The sequence below is a fragment of the Panthera tigris genome, chromosome A3, assembly GCF_018350195.1.
Source record: "Panthera tigris isolate Pti1 chromosome A3, P.tigris_Pti1_mat1.1, whole genome shotgun sequence".
In the NCBI taxonomy this organism is placed as follows: domain Eukaryota; kingdom Metazoa; phylum Chordata; class Mammalia; order Carnivora; family Felidae; genus Panthera; species Panthera tigris.
Genome location: NC_056662.1, coordinates 49,924,782 through 49,945,695, shown reverse-complemented (window position 1 = coordinate 49,945,695; position 20,914 = coordinate 49,924,782). Strand labels below are relative to the sequence as shown.

The 20,914-nt window shown below is 40.6% G+C and overlaps 1 protein-coding gene and 1 pseudogene across 2 annotated transcripts in view; one reads left to right on the top strand and one right to left on the bottom strand.

The window, feature by feature from the left end:
• NINL (ninein like) overlaps nt 1-20,914 on the top strand; it is a 158,068-nt gene that overhangs the window by 13,439 nt on the left and 123,715 nt on the right. The window lies entirely within an intron of this gene.
• LOC102955091 lies at nt 18-621 on the bottom strand (annotated as a pseudogene).

Sequence of the window (20,914 nt, the reverse complement as noted above, 5' to 3'; positions counted from 1 at the left end):
CCTCCATCTTCCCTCTGTCACCAGTGGTAGTGAGCCAGGGCTCGGCTGGCCTCAGCCATCTTGTGCATGTCATGCTTCTTCTTGATCACAGGGTCCTGGTTGTGAAAAGCTTCCAGCAGCTCATGTGACAACTTCTCTGGCATCAGCATCTGCCAGTGCTGCTCCTCCCTGCACTCAGGAATCATCTACTTCGTGGCCAGGAAGCAACGACACCTGTCGGCTACTAGCAAAGGGACCTAGTAGAAATGGCCACCTCTGAGGATGGATACCAGCTCAATCACCAGCCCATCCAGGCTCAGTTTTTTCAGTGCTTGGTGGAAGATGGCATAAGGGTTATGTTTGATGGTTGCCGGTTCCTCTGCAGAAGCAGCATGGTACTTCTCAAACTGCTTCCTTTTCACAGTTTCCAGAGTGTGCATCATGAGGGGTCTGGCCAGTACTTCGTTTCCGCCTTTCATCATCATGTTGGTGAATTTACGGATCATTGGGTCTTCCTACACAGAGCTTGTTTTTGTTGCTGGGTCAGCTTTGATACATGTTGATCTGTGGATCCCTGTATTCAGGACCAGAGTGGCTTCACCTCACTTGGGTTAGCGCTGGAAGCCCCAGGATGCACTCCATATGTGCAACTCCAGGACCACCATCACACAGACTTCACCTGGGGGGACAACCATCTTGGCTGGCCACAAGGGCCCCAAGAAGGCTGCCCTTGGCATGCGTTGGGAGACGGGGAAAAGGCTCCCCAGGACCCTAAATCTGCATGTCCCCCATTAATCTGGGTATTAACAGTCTCTCATTCCAGAGTTGAAAGGGAAGAGTCAAAAGGAAACATTCGGTGTCTCATTATCCATTCCAGGGCTCTCAGCCACCATGCAGGCCTTGTCTCTAACTGTTCAGTTTTTAATAGCTCTTTATATATCATCTATGCAGACTTTTTGTGGGATATGTGGTTGGCAACGATTTCCTCACAGTTTGTGGCTCGTCTTTTCATTCTCTGTGCAGTGCCTTTGATACAGCAAAAAGTTTTAATTTTGTTGAAATCCAATTTATCGATGTATCTTGTATAGATTTTACTTTTAGTGTCTTATTTAAAAAGTCACCTCACTCCAGGTATAAAGATATCCTGCTGTGTTTTCTTCCAAAAGTGCTATCCTTTTACGTTTTATGTTAGAGTGGTGATAAATTTTGAGTTAAGTTTGGTACTAGGTATAAGGTTTATGCTGAGGTTTTTTTTTCCTCTTTGCATGTGGATGTTTGAGTGTTCCAGTACCATTTGTTGCAGAGACTATTCTTACTCTATTGAATTCTTTTGCAACTTTGTCAAAGATCAAATGGCTGTATTTGTGAATCTGATAGTGGATTCTTTGGATTCTCTTCCACTGACGATATGTATTTGTTTATCCATTCACCAAACCACACTGCCTTGATATGAGAGCTTTAAACCAAGTCTTAGAAGTAGGTAATATGAATCCTCCAGCTTCATTCCTTTTTTGTTGAAATACTCTTGGGTATTCTAGTTCCTTTGCCTTTCTGTATGTGTTTTATTAAAAAAAATTTTTTTAATGTTTATTCATTTTTGAGAGAAGAGAGTGACAGAGCACAAGCAGGGGTGGGGCATAGAGAGAGGGAGACAAGAATCCAAAGCAGGCTTCAGGCTCTGAGCTGTCAGCACAGAGCCCAATGCAGGGCTCGATCTCATGACCTGATTGATTGAGATCATGACCTGAGCCGAAGTCAGATGCTTAACAGACTGAGCCACAAAGGTGCCCCTGCCTTTCTGTATGCATTTTAAAACTCACTTGTCTATATCAATTCTGCTGAGATTTCTGTTGGAATTAGGTTAAATCTGTGGCTCAGTTTGAGGAGAATTGACAATTATATTGAGTTTTCTAATTCATAAAAACAGTATGTGTCTCCATTTATTTAGATTTTCTTTGATTTCTTTCATTTACGTTTTGTAGTTTTCAGCATGCAAATCTGCAGATTTTGTTAGGATTATATTTAAGTAGCCACTTTTTTTGCAGAAAAATAAATAATATTGTTTTATAAATTTCAGTTTTAAGTCCACAGAAATGTGATTGATTTTTTTATGTTGACCTTGTATTCTTTGATTTTGCCAAACTCATTTATAAGTTTGAGGAGGTTTTTTTTTTTTTTTGTAATGTTTATTTATTTAGAGAGAGAGAGAGAGCAGAGGAGGGGCAGAGAGAGTGAGAGAGAGAAACCCAGGCAGGCTCTGCGCTGTGAAGCACACGGAGCCGAATGTGGGGCTTGAACTCACGAACTGTGAGAGCATGACCTGAGCTGAAATCAAGAGTTGGACACTTAACTGACTGAGCTACCCAGATGCCCCTAGTTTGAGGAGATTTTTAACGTAGATGTCTTGGGATATTTTTTGCATAGACATGTCATCTGTGAATAGGACGTTTTATTTCTTCCTTTCCAGTCTGTGTGCCATTTGTTGCCTTTTTCTTCATTGCACTGACTAGGACTTCCAGTATGATGCTGAACAGATGGGATGAGACTGGACATCCTTGCTTTGTTCCCAGTCTTTCAGAGAAAACATTCAGTGTTGGCGCTATTAAGTACAATGTTGGCTGTAGGCTTGTAGATGCTCTTTATCAGCTTAAGGAAGTTCCCTTCTATTCAGTTTGCTGAGAGTTTTTATCAAGAATAGATGTTAAATTTTTTTTTAAATTTTTGGCATGAACTTTCTTTATTCAAGTATGATCAGTACACAGTGCTTTATTAATTTTAGGTGTACAATATAATTATTCAATAATTTTATACATTTCTCAGTGCTCATGAAGATAAGTGTACTGTTTTTTTGGTTGGTTTTGGTTTTTGGTTTTGTGGCTATTTATTTATTTATTTATTTATTAAGTTTAGTTATTTTTGAGAGAGAGAATCAGAGAGAAAGGGTGACAGAAGATCCAAAGCAGGCTCTGTGCTGACAGCAGAGAGCCTGATGCAGGGCTCGAACTTATGAACTATGAGATCATGACTTGAACCGAAGTTGGACGCTTAACCAACTGAGCCACCCAAGTGCCCAGTTTATTTTATTTTTTTTTAATTCCAGTGTTATTAACAGCGTTAATATACGGTGTTACATTAATTTCAGGGGTACAATATAGTGATTCGACAATTCTATACATTACTCAGTGCTCATCATCATAGGTGTATTCTTAACCCCTTTCACCTATTTCACTTATGCCCCCACCTACTTCCCTGGGATGTTGAAGTTTTGACATGCTTTTTCTTCATCCATTGTTGTGATCTTGTAGCTTTTCTTCTCTAGTCTGTTGTTATGATCAATCATTGATTGATTTTTGAATGTTGAATCGGCCTTACATTGAATTGGCCTAAACCTACCTCATAGCGTATTATTCTTATATATTGTTATATTTGATTTGCTAATATTTTGTTGAGGAAGTTTGCATCTATATTCTTGAGGGATATTGATCTTAGTGTTTTTGTCTTATATTGTCACTGGCTGGTTTTGTTATTAGCGTAATGCTGGCCTCATAAATGAGTTGGGAAGGGTTGTCTCCTCTTTTATTTTCTGGATGGTACTGTGTAGAATTGGTGTTATTTCTAATTTAAAAAAAATTTTAAAGTTTTTTTAACGTTTATTTATTATTGAGAGACAGAGAGAGACAAAGCATGAGTATGGGAGGGGCAGACAGAGGGGAAGGAACAGAATCTGAAGCAGGCTCCAGGCTCTGAGCTGTCAGCACAGAGCCTGACGCGGGGCTGGAACTCAACAAACTGCAATTATCATGACCTGAGCCCAAGTGGGATGCTTAACCAACTGACCCACCCAGGGTCCCCTCTAATTTAAATTTTTGATAGAATATGCTAGTAAAGCCATCTGGGGTGGCTGATTTGGTTTTTGGAAGTATTTATTTATTATTTTTAAGAAAGGCAGCCTGCCACATGCAGCATCTCATTTGGAATTGTCTGGAGTCCTGGAAATTTGACTGCCCTGTACTGTGCTGCACATGGACCTCAAGAGCTTGTTTGGAGGTTCCAGTACAGCCATTTGTATACCCTTGACTGAGGAATGGCTCTTCTCTAGTGGGGAAGGTGGTCCTCTTTGATTGCACGTGCAGCGTGGGGAGGGTGCACATGGAGCAGCAAGGGAGGAAGGGGATCCACCCAGCCAGCCAAGTCAGATCAGCTGAATCAACCCTGGTGATCAGTAGAGTGACAGATAATGCAACCAGATTACCCTTACACCTTTTGGAAGTTTTTAAAATACAGATTCAAGGGTTTTTTTTGATAGTTATAGGGTTATTATTATCAATTTGATATTGGAGAACTTGTTATACTTCATGATTTTTAAGGAATTGGTTCAATTCATCTAAGTTGATTAATTTCTTTGTGTAGAGGTGTTCAAAGGCTTGCTTTATTAATCCTTTTATTTTTTATTTATGTATTTATTTATTTATTTCTTTATGTATTTATTTATTTATTTTCAATATATGAAATTTATTGTCAAATTGGTTTCCATACAACACCCAGTGCTCATCCCAAAAGGTGCCCTCCTCAATACCCATCACCCACCCTCCCCTCCCTCCCACCCCCCATCAACCCTCAGTTTGTTCTCAGTTTTTAAGAGTCTCTTATGCTTTGGCTCTCTCCCACTCTAACCTTCTTTTTTTTTTTTTTTTTTTCCTTCCCCTCCCCCATGGGTTTCTGTTAAGTTTCTCAGGATCCACATAAGAGTGAAAATATGTGGTATCTGTCTTTCTCTGTATGGCTTATTTCACTCAGCATAACACTCTCCGGTTCCATCCATGTTGCTACAAAGGCCATATTTCATTCTTTCTCATTGCCATGTAGTACTCCATTGTGTATATAAACCACAATTTCTTTATCCATTCATCAGTTGATGGACATTTAGGATCTTTCCACAATTTGGCTATTGTTGAGAGTGCTGCTATAAACACTAGGGTACAAGTGCCCCTATGCATCAGCACTCCTGTATCCCTTGGGTAAATTCCTAGCAGTGCTATTGCTGGGTCATAGGGTAGGTCTATTTTTAATTTTTTGAGGAACCTCCACACTGTTTTCCAGAGTGGCTTCACCAATTTGCATTCCCACCAACAGTGCAAGAGGGTTCCCGTTTCTCCACATCCTCTCCTGCATCTATAGTCTCCTGAGTTGTTCATTTTGGCCACTCTGACTGGCGTGAGGTGATATCTGAGTGTGGTTTTGATTTGTATTTCCCTGATGAGGAGCAACATTGAGCATCTTTTCATGTGCCTGTTGGCCATTTGGATGTCTTCTTTAGAGAAGTGTCTATTCATGTTTTCTGCCCATTTCTTCACTGGGTTACTTGTTTTTCAGGTGTAGAGTTTGGTGAGCTCTTTATAGATTTTGGATACTAGCCCTTTGTCCGATATGTCATTTACAAATATCTTTTCCCATTCCGTTGGTTGCCTTTTAGTTTTGTTGGTTGTTTCCTTTGCTGTGCAGAAGCTTTTTATCTTCATAAGGTCCCAGTAGTTCATTTTTGCTTTTAATTCCCTTGCCTTTGGGGATGTGTCAAGTAAGAGACACATGACCTGAGCCCAAGTGGGACGCTTAACCAACTGACCCACCCAGGGTCCCCTCTAATTTAAATTTTTGATAGAATATGCTAGTAAAGCCATCTGGGGTGGCTGATTTGGTTTTTGGAAGTATTTATTTATTATTTTTAAGAAAGGCAGCCTGCCACATGCAGCTGAGGTCAGAGAGGTCTTTTCCTGCTTTCTCCTCTAGGGTTTTGATGGTTTCCTGTCTCACATTCAGGTCCTTTATCCATTTTGAGTTTATTTTTGTGAATGGTGTAATAAAGTGGTCTAGTTTCAATCTTCTGCATGTTGCTGTCCAGTTCTCCCAGCACTATTTGTTAAAGAGACTGTCTTTTTTCCATTGGATGTTCTTTCCTGCTTTGTCAAAGATTAGTTGGCCATACGTTTGTGGGTCTAGTTCTGGGGTTTCTATTCTATTCCATTGGTCTATATGTCTGTTTTTGTGCCAATACCATGCTGTCTTGATGATTACAGCTTTGTAGTAGAGACTAAAGTCTGGGATTGTGATGCCTCCTGCTTTGGTCTTCTTCTTCAAACTTACTTTGGCTATTCAAGGCCTTTTGTGGTTCCATATGAATTTTAGGATTGCTTGTTCTAGTTTCGAGAAGAATGCTGGTGCAATTTTGATTGGGATTGCATTGAATGTGTAGATAGCTTTGGGTAGTATTGACATTTTGACAATATTTATTCTTCCAATCCATGAGCACGGAATGTTTTTCCATTTCTTTATATCTTCTTCAATTTCCTTCATAAGCTTTCTATAGTTTTCAGCATACAGATCTTTTACATCTTTGGTTAGATTTATTCCTAGGTATTTTATGCTTCTTGGTGCAATTGTGAATGGGATCAGTTTCTTTATTAGTCTTTCTGTTGCTTCATTATTAGTGTATAAGAATGCAACTGATTTCTGTACATTGATTTTGTATCCTGCAACTTTGCTAAATTCATGTATCAGTTCTAGGAGACTTTTGGTGGAGTCTGTCGGATTTTCCACGTATAATATCATGTCATCTGCAAAAAGTGAAAGCTTGACTTCATCTTTGCCAATTTTGATGCCTTTGATTTCCTTTTGTTGTCTGATTGCTGATGCTAGAACTTCCAACACTGTGTTAAACAACAGCGGTGAGAGTGGACATCCCTGTCGTGTTCCTGATCTCAGGGAAAAAGCTCTCAGTTTTTCCCCATTGAGGATGATGTTAGCTGTGGGCTTTTCATAAATGGCTTTATGATGTTTAAGTATGTTCCTTCTATCCCGACTTTCTCGAGGGTTTTTATTAAGAAAGGTTGCTGAATTTTGTCAAATGCCTTTTCTGCATCGATTGACAGGATCATATGGTTTTTATCTTTTCTTTTATTAATGTGATGTATCACGTTGATTGATTTGTGAATGTTGAACCAGCCCTGCATCCCAGGAATGAATCCCACTTGATCATGGTGAATAATTCTTTTTATATGCTGTTGAATTCGATTTGCTAGTATCTTATTGAGAATTTTTGCATCCATATTCATCAGGGACATTGGCCTGTAGTTCTCTTTTTTTACTGGGTCTCTGTCTAGTGTAGGAATCAAAGTAATACTGGCTTCATAGAATGAGTCTGGAAGTTTTCCTTCCTTTTCTATTTTTTGGAACAGCTTGAGAAGGATAGGTATTATCTCTGCTTTAAACGTCTGGTAGAACTCCCCTGGGAAGCCATCTGGTCCTGGACTCTTATTTTGGGAGATTTTTGATGACCGATTCAATTTCTTCGCTGGTTATGGGTCTGTTCAAGCTTTCTATTTCCTCCTGATTGGGTTTTGGAAGCGTGTGGGTGTTTAGGAATTTGTCCATTTCTTCCAGGTTGTCCAGTTTGTTGGCATATAATTTTTCATGGTATTGCCTGATAATTGCTTGTATCTCTGAGGGATTGGTTGTAATAATTCCATTTTCATTCACGATTTTATCTATTTGGGTCATCTCCCTTTTCTTTTTGAGAAGCCTGGCTAGAGGTTTCTCAATTCTGTTTATTTTTTCAAAAAACCAACTCTTGGGTTCGTTGATCTGCTCTACAGTTTTTTTAGATTCTATATTGTTTATTTCTGCTCTGATCTTTATTATTTCTCTTCTTCTGCTGGATTTAGGCTGTCTTTGCTGTTCTGCTTCTATTTCCTTTAGGTGTGCTGTTAGATTTTGTATTTGGGATTTTTCTTGTTTCTTGAGATAGGCCTGGATTGCAATGTATTTTCCTCTCAGGACTGCCTTCGCTGCATCCCAAAGCGTTTGGATTGTTGTATTTTCATTTTCGTTTGTTTCCATATATTTTTAAATTTCTTCTCTAATTGCCTGGTTGACCCATTCATTCTTTAGTAGGGTGTTCTTTAACCTCCATGCTTTTGGAGGTTTTCCAGACTCTTTCCTGTGGTTGATTTCAAGCTTCATAGCATTGTGGTCTGAAAGTATGCATGGTATGATTTCAATTCTTGTATACTCATGCAGGGCTGTTTTGTGACCCAGTATGTGATCTATCTTGGAGAATGTTCCATGTGCACTCGAGAACAAAGTATATTCTGTTGCTTTGGGATGCAGAGTTCTAAATATATCTGTCAAGTCCATGTGGCCCAATGTATCATTCAGGGCCCTTGTTTCTTTATTGACCGTGTGTCTAGATGATCTATCCATTTCTGTAAGTGGAGTGTTAAAGTCCCCTGCAATTACCACATTCTTATCAATAAGGTTTCTTATGTTTGTGAGTAATTGTTTTATATATTTGGGGGCTCCCGTAAATGGCGGATAGACATAATTGTTAGCTCTTCCTGATGGATAGACCCTGAAATTATTATATAATGCCCTTCTTCATCTCTTGTTACAGCCTTTAATTGAAAGTCTAGTTTGTCTGATATAAGTATGGCTACTCCAGCTTTCTTTTGACTTCCAGTGGCATGATAAATAGCTCTCCATCCCCTCACTCTCAATCTGAAGGTGTCCTCTGGTCTAAAATGAGTCTCTTGTAGACAGCAAATATATGGGTCTTATTTTTTTAATCCATTCTGATACCCTATGTCTTTTGGTTGGTGCATTTAGTCCATTTACATTCGGTGTTATTATAGAAAGGTATGGGTTTAGAGTCGTGATATCTGTAGGTTTCATGCTTGTAGTGATGTCTCTGGTACTTTGTGATCCAACATCACAGAGCCCCTCTTAGGATCTCTTGTAGGGCTGGCTTAGTGGTGATGAATTCCTTCAGTGTTTGTTTGGGAAGACCTTTATCTTTCCTTCTATTCTAAATGAGACTTGCTGGATAAAGGATTCTTGGCCGCATATTTTTCCTGTTCATCATATTGAAGATTTCCTGCCATTGCTTTCTGACCTGCCAAGTTTCAGTAGATAGGTCTGCTCCTACCCTTATGTCTACGTATCTTGTCTGCTAAGGCCCGTTTATCCCTAGCTGCTTTCAGAATTCTCTGTTTTTCCTTGTATTTTGCCAGTTTCACTGTGATATGTCATGCAGAAGATCTATTCAAGTTACGTCTGAAGGGAGTTCTCTGTGCCTCTTGGATGTCAATGCCTGTTTTCTTCCCCAGATAGGGGAAGTTCTCAGGTATGATTTGTTCAAGTACACCTTCATCCCCTTTCTTCCTCTCTTCTTCTTCTGGAATTCCTATGATACAGATATTGTTCCATTTGATTGCATGACTTAGTTCTCTAATTCTCCCCTCATACTCCTGGATTTTTCTTATCTCTCTTTTTGTCAGCTTCCTTTTTTCCATAATTTTATCTTATAATACCTATTCTCCCCTCTGTCTCTTAAATCTGTGCTGTGGGCACCTCCATTTTATTTTGCACCTCATTTGTACCATTTTTTAATTAATCATAGCTATTTTTTAGTCCCTTGATCTCTGTAGCAATAGATTCTCTGCTGTCCTCTATGCCTTTTTCAAGCCCAGCAATAATTTTATCACTAGTATTCTATATTCTTTTTCAGTTATATTGCTTAAATCGGTTTTGATCAATTCATTAGCTGTCGCTACTTCCTGGAATTTCTTTTGAGGAGAATTCTTCTGTTTCGTCATTTGACTAGTTTTCTGTCCCTTATGCATTTTAAAAGTTCGTTGTGTGCTCTGTACCTGCGAGCACTGCTGTATTAAAGGGAGGGAGTCATACACTCTCCAGGGCCCGGCCCTTCAGGAGGTGTTTTTTTGGAGATTGTTACTTGTTCTCTGTTGTTGTGACTTTGCTTCTTTTATTACTTTACTCATAGTGATATTTTGGACCCTCCACCAGGTGTACTTTGATTTGTTCCTTGGAGTAGCCCTATAAAGGAAAACAAATAGACAACAGAAGACAAAAACATGCAAACACACAAATAACACAAACAAACAGATAAAGAAAAACAAAAAACAACAAAACCAGAAAAACACTGACTACAAGTAAAGAACAGGGTGTAGTTGGTGCTGATGGAAGAGCACATACAAAGAGATAAATGACAGGAGGAGGGGCGGGGGTGGGGAGGGGTGGGAAGAAAAATAACATTGACTAGGCACAGAGACTAAAAGTCTTAATCCAGAGAGAGAGAACAGAAAATAAAGAAGGAGGAGGAGAGAAAGAAACGATGATAACATTACCCAGAGAAACTATATGGCTTGATTACTGCAGAGAGAGAGAAAGGAATATAAAGGAGGTGTAGACCATGTATCAAGAGAATGGATTAAATATGTCTGTTTAGACAAACCAGAACCAGAGTAATCAGCTTAGAGGAGGGAAGAGATGAGGAGAAACTGGTGGGGCGGTGGAGAATATATCTATATATAGAGAATTGACCTAGAGTTAATCCAGGCAATGCTGCAGCACTGGTCTGGAGCTGTCCTCAGGGTCTGTCCAGCTCCAGTAGATATGCAGTTACCCAGTGTGAAGGGGCATGGCTTGGTGTAGTCTGGACCCACCTCCACTATGGGCCCCGGGACTGATCCCTGAGGCCTGAAAAGGCAGGGATTTTAAAGACAAAAGGGAGTATTTGTGTACATTATTTACAAAGGATTATGACTGATATTCATGGAAAAAGTAATCTTGGTTGAACATGATATGTTGCTAAAGCAAAAGTCTGCTACCATAGCAATTTTCAGGTGTTCCTGGAAAGTCCTTGGAATATTTGCTTTTTGGCCCAGTTCAAAAGTTCATGGTTCCACTCTGAGGACTTGGATTTAAAAACCCTTTGATGTAAGTGACTCATTTTATTTCATCTTTCACAGGTTCAAATCTCATTCTTTTATTCTTGACTGAGCTGCTCAGAGGCTGCTCCACACATATCTGAATATTTGGGTAACATTTATTCAAAGAATTTGAGAGCTTTCATTCTCTGGTACATGCATTTTTAGGATTCCTTGCTCATTTTGCAGTTGCTGTGATTGCCCAAACTGCAGGCTGTCAAAACAGTTTTTTTCTAGGGAAGTTTTAGCTGCCACTCACTCATGGTGAGTGGTGCTTCCCTCTGCCAAGAAGCTGTGCAAAGGGAAATGCACCCTGTGCCCATTACTCCCTTCCAATTGCCTGCTCTTGGTTGCTCCCAAATGTCTTTCTTCCATAGTTGTTTTTGTACTTGTCCAGAGTTTATAACTGTTAGCTGGAGAAGGGTTGATATGGTAGGACCTTATTGGCCCCTACAGATTTAAATAAAATTTGTGTCCTTCTCGGGTGTTGAATTTGGTAAGTTCTCTATAGATTTTGGATATGAACCCTTTATCCAATGTCATTTGCACATATCTTTTCCCATTCCCTTGATTGCCTTTTAGCTTTGTTGATTGTTTCCTTTGCAGTAGTGCAGTAGCTTTTTATCTTGATGAGATCTTGAGTAGTTCATTTTTTGCTTTTATCTCCCTTGCCTTTGGAGACGTGTCAAGCAAGAAATTGCTGTGGCTGTGGTCAAAGTGGTTGTTGCCTGTTTTCTCCTGTATGGTTTTGATGGTTTCCTGTCTCACATTTAGGTCTTTCATTTATTTTGAGTTTAGTTTTGTGTATGGTGTAAGAAAGTGGTCCAGATTCATTCTTCTGCATGTTGCTGTCCAGTTCTTCCAGCTGGAGACTGTCTTTCTTCCATTGGATACTCTTTCCTGCTTTGTCAAAGATTAGTGGGCCATACATTTGTACCAGACCCAGTTTTTATTCACCTCAACCCATGATCTTGACTTAGGATGTTATCAGAGTGTTGATGCCATAGGTATTTGCCAGAAACAAATGTAAATTCTTAGAAGAAAAAAAAAAAACCTCTAGGGCTCATGTTTTTCAAATATATTGGCACACAATCAAAGTAGGCCCATAGGAACTATGATAATGTGCATGGAAAACATGGGTGACCAGTAGTGGGGGCAGAGCCTTTGGGACTCCTGATGCTTGAGCTAGTAGACACTGGGCTCAGACTCCTTGAACTTACTGTGCTAAAGGAAATTAAGGGCAAGATTGAGGGTTTCTACAGAAAATGGTAAACTTTCAAAAAGGGCATAGTACTTTGTCTCTCTCTCTCTCAAAAATAATGAACATATAAAAATAAAAATTAAAAAGGGGAGAGCTAGGAGAAGATGGCGGCATAGGAGGACGCTGGGTTCACCTCGTCCTGTTGATCATTTACATTCCTCCCACACCTGCCTAAATAACGCAGAAAACCTCCAGAAGACTAGCAGAACGGACTCTCCAGAGCCAAGCATAGACAAGAGGCCCACGGAAAAGGGTAGGAAGGGTGGAGAGGCGGTGCAAGCTACACGGACTGGCGGGAGGGAGGCAGGGCAGTGGAGGGGCAGCCCACCCAGCAAGGTGGAATCCTTGAGTCTGGCTTGCAAAAGCGGAGGAGCCAGACTGCATGAGTTCTGACAGCCAGCGGGACTTAACATCTGGAATGTTATAAGTCAACAGCTCTGCTTGAGAGTGGGAGGGCAAGAGGACACCGGGAGAGAGAGGTGTTGAACCCTGGAAGACAGAGCTCAGCTCGGTGCGGAGCAAAGGCACCGCCAGCGCCATCTCCCTATCCCATCCCCCAGCCGAAACCCCAAAGGGAACCAGTTCACCGAACCTGCTTGCACCGCACAAATACCCAACGCTGTGCTTCTGTGGATCCATCCCTCTACGGGTCAGCTGCCCTGCTGATGCTACAGGGCCCCTCCCACAGAGGACCACTGACTGCAAAGCGAACTGAGCCTGCCCTTCCGGCCCCTGTGCACCTTGCGGATCCACCCCAGCTAATATGCCAGATCCCATAGAGCAGTACCACAAGCATGGCAGTGTGCAAGTGGCCCAGACAGGGGCCACACCATGCCACAGTGAGTCCTGCCCCTGGAAGAGGGGAAGATAAGGTACACACCAGTCTGACTGTGGCCCCAGCAGTGGACTGGGGACGGACATCAGGTCTGACTGTGGCCCTGCCCACCAACACAAGTTACTCCAAACTGCACAGAAGTGCCCTGCAGTTTGGAGCCACTGTAGGGACTACCAAAATGACAAAACGGAAGAATTCTCCTCAAAAGAAACTCCAGGAATTAGCGACAGCTAACGAATCGATCAAAAACGATTTAAGCAATGTAACGAAACAAAAATTTAGAATAATAGTTATAAAATTAATTGCTGGGCTTGAAAAAAAGTATAGAGGACAACAGGGAATCTATTGCTACAGAGATCAAGAGACTAAGAAATAGTCAGAGGAGCTAGAAAATGCTATAAATGAGGTGCAAAATAAAATGGAGGCAACCACAGCTTGGATTGAAGAGGCAGAGGAGAGAATAGGTGAATTAGAAGACAAAACTATGGAAAAAGAGGAAGCTGAGAAAAAGATGAAAAAATCCAGGACTATGAGGGGAAGATTAGAGAACTAAGTCATGCAATCAAATGCAACAATATCCATATAATGGGAATTCCAGAAGAGGAAGACTGAGAGAGAATGGGCTGAAGGTATAGTTGAACAAATCATCGCTGAGAACTTCCCTGAACTGGGGAGGAAAAAAGGCATTGAAATCCAAGAGGCACAGAGAACTCCCTTCAGACGTAACTTGAATCAATCTTCTGCAAGACATATCATAGTGAAACGGGCAAAATACAAGGATAAAGAGAAAATTCTGAAAGCAGCTAGGCATAAACATGCTCTAACATATAAAGGGAGACCGTTAAGACTAGTGATGGATCTATCTACTGAAACTTGGCAGGTCAGAAAGCAATGGTAGGAAATCTTCAATGTGATGAAGAGAAAAATATGCAGCTGAGAATCCTTTATCCAGCAAGTCTGTCATTCAGAATAGAAGGAGAGATAAAGGTCTTCCCAAACAAACAAACACTGAAGGAATTCATCACCACTAAGCCAGCCCTACAAGAGATCCTAAGGGGGAATCTGTGAGTGAAATGTTGCAAGGACCACAAAGTACCAGAGACATCACTACAAGCATGAAACCTACAGATATCACGACTCTAAACCCATATCTTTCAATAATAACACTGAATGTAAATGGACTAAATGCTCCAACCAAAAGACATAGGGTATCAGAATGGATAAAAAAACAAGACCCATCTATTTGCTGTCTACAAGAGACTCATTTTAGACCAGAGGACACCTTCAGATTGAAAGTGAGGGGAGGGAGAACTATCTATCATGCTACTGGAAGTCAAAAGAAAGCTGGAGTAGCCGTACTTATATCAGACAAACTAGACTTTCAATTAAAGGCTTTAACAAGAGATGAAGAAAGGCATTATATAATAATTTCAGGGTCTATCCATCAGGAAGAGCTAACAATTGTAAGTGTCTATGCACCGAATTCAGGAGCACCCAAATATATAAAAATTAATCACAAACACAAGTAGTCTTATTGATTAGAATGTGGTAATTGCAGAGGATGTTAATACATCACTTACAACAATAGAAAGATCCTTTAGACAGAGAATCAGAAAAGAAACAATGGCCCTGAATGATACATTGGGCCACATGGACTTGACAGATATATTTAGAACTCTGCATCCCAAAGCAACAGAATATACTTTGTTCTCGAGTGCACATGGAACATTCTCCAAGATAGATCACATACTGGGTCACAAAACAGCCCTGCATGAGTATACAAGAATTGAAATCATACCATGCATACTTTCAGACCACAATGCTATGAAGCTTGAAATCAACCACAGGAAAGAGTCTGGAAAACCTCCAAAAGCATGGAGGTTAAAGAACACCCTACTAAAGAATGAATGGGTCAACCAGGCAATTAGAGAAGAAATTTAAAAATATATGGAAACAAACGAAAATGAAAATACAACAATCCAAACGCTTTGGGATGCAGCGAAGGCAGTCCTGAGAGGAAAATACATTGCAATCCAGGCCTATCTCAAGAAACAAGAAAAATCCCAAATACAAAATCTAACAGCACACCTAAAGGAAATAGAAGCAGAACAGCAAAGACAGCCTAAATCCAGCAGAAGAAGAGAAATAATAAAGATCAGAGCAGAAATAAACAATATAGAATCTAAAAAAACTGTAGAGCAGATCAACGAACCCAAGAGTTGGTTTTTTGAAAAAATAAACAGAATTGAGAAACCTCTAGCCAGGCTTCTCAAAAAGAAAAGGGAGATGACCCAAATAGATAAAATCGTGAATGAAAATGGAATTATTACAACCAATCCCTCAGAGATACAAGCAATTATCAGGGAATACTATGAAAAATTATATGCCAACAAACTGGACAACCTGGAAGAAATGGACAAATTCCTAAACACCCACACGCTTCCAAAACCCAATCAGGAGGAAATAGAAAGCTTGAACAGACCCATAACCAGCGAAGAAATTGAATCGGTCATCAAAAATCTCCCAAAATAAGAGTCCCAGGGGACTTCCCAGGGGAGTTCGACCAGATGTTTAAAGCAGAGATAATACCTATCCTTCTCAAGCTGTTCCAAAAAATAGAAAGGGAAGGAAAACTTCCAGACTTGTACTATGAAGCCAGCATTACTTTGATTCCCAACCAGACAAAGGCCCAGCAAAAAAAAAGAGAACTACAGGCCAATGTCCCTGATGAATATGGATGCAAAAATTCTCAATAAGATACTAGCAAATCGAATTCAACAGCATGTAAAAAGAATTATTCACCATGATCAAGTGGGATTCATTCCCGGATGGCAGGGCTGGTTCAATATTCACAAATCAATCAATGTGATACATCACATTAATAAAAGAAAAGATATGATCCTTTCAATAGATGCAGAAAAAGCATTTGACAAAATACAACATCCTTTCTTAATAAAAACCCTCAAGAAAGGCAGGATAGAAGAAACATACTTAAACATCATAAACCATTTGTGAAAAGTCCACAGCTAATGTCATCCTTAATGGGGAAAAACTGAGAGCTTTTTCCCCCTGAGATCAGGAATACGACAGGGATGTCCACACCACTGTTGTTTAACATAGTGTTGGAAGGCCTAGCATCAACAATCAGACAACAAAATGAAAGCAAAGCCATCAAAATTGGCAAAGAGGAAGTCAAACCTTCACGTTTTGCAGATGACATGATACTCTACATGGAAAACCCAACAGACTCGGCCAAAAGTCTGCTAGAACTGATACATGAATTCAGCAAAGTCGCAGGATACAAAATCAGTGTACAGAAATCAGTTGCATTTTTAAACACCAATAATGAAGCAACAGAAAGACAAATAAAGGAACTGATCCCATTCACAATTGCACCAAGAAGCATAAAGTACCTGGGAATAAACCTAACCAAAGATGTAAAAGATCTGTATGATAGAAACTGTAGAAAGCTTATGAAGGAAATTGAAAAAGATACAAAGAAATGGAAAAACATTCCATGCTGAAGGATTGGAAGAACAAATATTGTCAAAATGTCAATACTACCCAAAGCAAGCTCCACATTCAATGCAATCCCAATCAAACTTGCACCAGCATTCTTCTCAAAGCTAGAACAAGCAATCCTAAAATTTGTATGGAACCACAAAAGACCCCTAATACCCAAAGTAATTTTGAAGAAGACCAAAGCGGGAGGCATCACAACCCTAGACTTTAGCCTCTACTCCAAAGCTGTAATCATCAAGACAGCATGGTATTGGCACAAAAACAGACACATAGACCAATGGAATAGAATACAGGCCCCAGAATTGGACCCACAGATATATGGCCAACTAATCTTTGACGAAGGAGGAAAGAATATTCAATGGAAAATAGACAGTCTCTTTAATGGTGCTGGTAGAACTGGACAGCGACATGCAGAAGGATGAAACTAAACCACTTTCCTACACCATTCACAAAAATAAACTCAAAACGGATAAAGGACCTGAATGTGAGACAGGAAACCATCAAACCCTAGAGGAGAATGCAGGAAAAAACCCCTCTGACCTCAGCTGCAGCAATTTCTTACTTGACACATCTCCAAAGGCAAGGGAATTAAAAGCAAAAATGAACTATTGGGACATCATGAAGATAAAAAGCTTCTGCACTGCAAAGGAAACAACCAACAAAACTAAAAGGCAACCAACGGAATGGGAAAAGATATTTGTAAATGACATATCGGACAAAGGGCTAGTATCCAAATCTATAAAGAGCTCACCAAACTCCACAATAATCCAGTGAAGAAATGGGCAGAAGACATGAATAGACACTGTTGTAAAGAAGACATCCAGATGGCCAATAGGCACATAAAAAGATGCTCCACGTCACTCCTCATCAGGGAAATAGAAATCAAAATCATACTCAGATACCACCTCATGCCAGTTAGGGTGGCTAAAGTGAACAAATCAGGAGACTATAGATGCTGGTGAGGATGTACAGAAACGGGAACCCTTTTGCATTATTGGTGGGAATGCAAACTGGTGAAGCCGCTCTGGAAAACAGTGTGGAGGTTCCTCAAAAGATTAAAACTAGATCTACCCTATGACCTAGAAATAGCACTGCTAGGAATTTACCCTAGGGATACAGGAGTACTGATGCATAGGGGCACTTGTACCCCAATGTTTATAGCAGCACTTTCAACAATAGCCAAATTGTGGAAAGATCCTAAATGTCCATCAACTGATGAATGGATAAAGACATTGTGGTTTATATACACAATGGAGTACTACATGGCAATGAGAAAGAATGAAATCTGGCCTTTTGTAGCAACATGGATGGAACTGGAGAGTGTTATGGTAAGTGAAATAAGGCATACAGAGAAAGTCGGATACCATATGTTTTCACTCTTATGTGGATCCTGAGAAACTTAACAGAAGACCATAGGGGAGTGGAAGGGAAAAAAAAAGAAAGGTTAGAGATGGAGGGAGCCAAAACATAAGAGACTCTTGAAAACTGAGAACAAACTGAGGGTTGATGGGGGGTGGGAGGGAGCGGTTGATGTGTATTCAGGAGGTCATCTGTTGGGATAAGCACTGGGTGTTGTATGGAAACCAATTTGACAATAAATTACAGATTAAAAAATAAAAAGGGCCTCCAGGGTAGCTCAGTCAGTTAAGCATCTGACTTTGGCTCAGGTCATTATTTTGCAGTTCATGAGTTCAAGCCCTGAGTCAGGCTCTGTGCTGACAGCTCGGAGGGTGGAGTCTGCTTCAGAAAGCCTGTCTCCTTCTCTCTCTGCCCCTTCCCCAGTCTCTCTCTCTCTGTGTCTCCAAAATAAATGAACTTTAAAAACTTAAAAAACAAAACAAAAAAAAAATATAAAAAAGTGCATAGTAACTTACGAACATATAGAAATTTAAAAATATAGTAACAGTAACTCAGTGGAGATAGCTGACAGTAGAATGGTTACAAATGAAGGAAATATTAGGTACTGGCAGAAAACTTCCAGAATGAAGCATGGAGAGAAAAAATGAGGGAAAATTTGGAAAAGAGTAGAGTCTTAGAGGCATAGAGATGCCATGAGGAGACCTAAGAGTCCTGTAATTGGAGCCTTGGAAGGACATAAGAGACACTCGGGCAGGAGCAATAGTTGGAGTGACCTTGGCTGAGGATTTTCCAAAGTTATCAAAATACCCCAAGTTATGGATTTTTAGTAAGTCTTCTGAGGTTCAAAAAGATAATATACAACTTCATGGGCACCTAGGTGGCTCAGTCGTTTAAGGTTCTGACTCTTGGTTTTGGCTCAAATCATGATCTCACAGTTTGTGAGATTGAGCCTCAAGTGGGGCTCTGTACTGACAGTGCAGAGCCTGCTTGGGATTCTGTCCTTTTATCTCTCTGCCCCTCCCCTGCTCATTCTTGTGCACGTGCATGCATTCTCTCATAAATAAATAAATATTAAAAAAATATACATCTTCAAATTTCATGTGGTTTCTTACCCACAGAGCACAATAGGGTTGCTTGAGTACTTAGCATTTTAAAGTTTAGCACTATTGTGACCTGAAACTTTAATACTGCATGCCATTGAGTCTACTTGTAAATGAGGAAGAACACCTCCTCCCCCCACATGCCACCTAGAGGGTTATGAGTATATCTTCATGCTCTCCCTCATGTGTGCCCCTCCCATGCTGCTGAAGAATTGACCTCATGTTTTGTAACTGCAAACCTTGAATTCAGGTGTACAAAGAATGTTATTTTTGTCTGTGATACACCATGGTATCTTTCATGAGCCCATATTCTGGTAGGTGGCAGAAATTTCATCTTAATCTGTTCAGAGGTCACCCTGTTGGGTCTTAACTTCCCAGAGGATTACATGTTACTGAGGCATGGGTGTATTCTGTCCACCCTGGCAACAGCCAGATGGTCATCTTTTGTTTCTCTTTTGGGGCTTTAATTCATGTGGGGTCCCTGGCACACAGCCCTCCTTCTTGAGCCCAGTACTCTCCTGAGCTCACCTCTCCTGCATGCTACCTGGACACAACTCACTGCTTGGACACACTTCTGATGGGCTCCTACCCTTCCCTGAACTCTGTGTCAAAGAGTGAATTCTCACTCAGACCTCCCTGCAGATGGTCTTTCATGTTGCCCCACCCTATACCTGCTTCCAGGCTCCACCTTTACTGCTTAGGTTGGAGGTTTTACTTTTACATTATTTGTAGTTTTGGGTTGCTTTATGGGAGCTAGGTGTGAACTGCAAAACACCAGGGAAAATCTCTCTGTCTTGTTCCACTCTGTCCTTTCTTCCTTGAGGGAGTAAGTATAGAATATCGTCCTGCTCCCTGAGTGGTAGTGACATTGGTCATTCTTTCAGAGTCCCATACCTTTGCCTGTGTGTGATGTCACACTGTGGTCTTCTTTCCTTCTTCATTGTCTTTCCTGTGGGGAAGACATAGATGAAGGATAATCTCTCCATACAGGCTCACATAACCAGGGGTACAATACTGTGTATTTTTCTTTAAAAGAATGAGATTTTTATCTGGACTTTTGCTTGTGACATAACCTAGCTGTATTTATTTTAGGCCAATTTGTACCTCGGTTGAACATCAGAGAAAAATATTTTTGCTATGGGAATGATGATTCTTTTCCTCAAAATTATCTTTAACAGTAAGGGAGATCAGAAAATGTCTTTCCAGAAACTGCCCACAAGCCATTGGTTAAGGCCACAGATGCTAGGAGAAGTTGGAATACCAACAGCTGTTTCTGTGTGCAGTTCTGTTTAAAATACCATTTCTCCAACCTTTACCTTAGATCACATGCTTCTTTTCCCAGAATGCTTCTGAGGCTGGTTAGGATTCTTGTATAAAACAAGGATGGGAGGTAACTTTTGGGCATAGTGCGGTAGTGGAAAGAGTGCAGGGTCTGGGATGGGAAGGCCCATGAGCAAGATCCCCCAGGCCCTTGTCCTCACCTGCAGACATGAGAGGATGAGTTGGCATGGGACTGCTATGAGGCTATGTAGGGAAAGTGGCTGGTTCAGGGTGGGCTCTCTTTAGAGGTTAAGTCACTCATTACTGTGTTCTTTTGTGTGAATAGTGTACCAGAATGGCATGGTGATAAGATGGGCCCTCCCCAAATCTGTCATCAAAGCTTTGAGAACAGACCTGATAACTCATCTGAACTCCTCTTCTGTGTCTCCTTTCTTTTCTTATAATCAGCTTCTTCCCTCTCTGGCTTCTCTCTCCTGGGCAGAGCCTGGAGTATGGATCTTTCCAGGGAGGCATCTTACCCATAATAAGAGCTGCCCAGCCTCCCTAGGGGTTTTTTCTAGACCTGGCTGAGTTTACTCCAATCTGAAGGCGTCTGCCAAACATAATGTCCTCATAGCTGCTCCATAATTCTCACAGAAGATGGTGGGAACAATATGTCTGTATTGTGCCAGTCTGGCTTGGAACAAAAGCCATGGAATCCACCTCAGTGTTTGATTGATAGGATAAAGGTACAGTTGGCTTGTTAGACCCAGAGGCTTATGTATCATATTTCTTTCAGTAGATTTTTAAAATTTAT